Source organism: Nanorana parkeri, unplaced genomic scaffold (genome assembly GCF_000935625.1).
Source record: "Nanorana parkeri isolate BGI_ZX_2015 unplaced genomic scaffold, ASM93562v1 scaffold2459, whole genome shotgun sequence".
NCBI classification, from domain to species: Eukaryota; Metazoa; Chordata; class Amphibia; order Anura; family Dicroglossidae; genus Nanorana; species Nanorana parkeri.
Genome location: NW_017308727.1, coordinates 74,921 through 75,578, shown reverse-complemented (window position 1 = coordinate 75,578; position 658 = coordinate 74,921). Strand labels below are relative to the sequence as shown.

Sequence of the window (658 nt, the reverse complement as noted above, 5' to 3'; positions counted from 1 at the left end):
CTTACAAACCAGCCGTTTGATGTGCGCGAGATCACAGCGCCGTTATACGGCCCTCGCCTCGGAGTACGCACGCAACCCAATACGCTCTCAAAGCCGCGCGCACACCGCCGACGCACAACTACTTCTGGGTCGGGGGGCGCGCGGCGTCTGCTGGCGGTGCCATAAGGGAAAGTTCTGTCCGGGAATTTCACCCCGCTCGCCCTCTGAACCCCCCTCAACGATCCGACCGGTTATAACGCCAATCAGCCGGAAGACCAGGAAGTAGAGCGTGCCGGAGGTCCAGGAAGTAGCGGCTTGCTGAGACTTGTAGTTCCCCCCGAGACGTTGTACCGCGTGCTGGTGGCCTGGCGGGAAGTCCTCGGTACCGTCATCTCTGAGCACTGGACCACTCGTCTATTAATCATTCCCAGCCGTCCGGTGCGCCCTCTGCTGGTGACGTCCGGTACACCTCCTCCTGCCATCAAACCATGACAGCCAATCGGCGCATCCAGGCTTTAATTGTGAAGGAAAGTCCTGCTGTGATTGGTCGGAGGTGTTTTGGCCACGGGTGACCCCTCCCACCTCGGTGTGGCTTGGGGTCCCTGAGCAGCAACGTGATTATTTAAAGTGAACCAGCGAGGGTAGAAGCGCCGGGGCTGCCATTGATGAGCTCACTGTT

At 59.7% G+C, this 658-nt stretch overlaps 1 protein-coding gene across 1 annotated transcript in view; it reads left to right on the top strand.

Annotated features, from left to right (window-relative positions):
* The window catches only part of AXIN2 (axin 2), a 22,784-nt gene that overhangs the window by 4,611 nt on the left and 17,515 nt on the right, over positions 1-658 (top strand). The gene's annotated exons all lie outside the window — the stretch shown is intronic.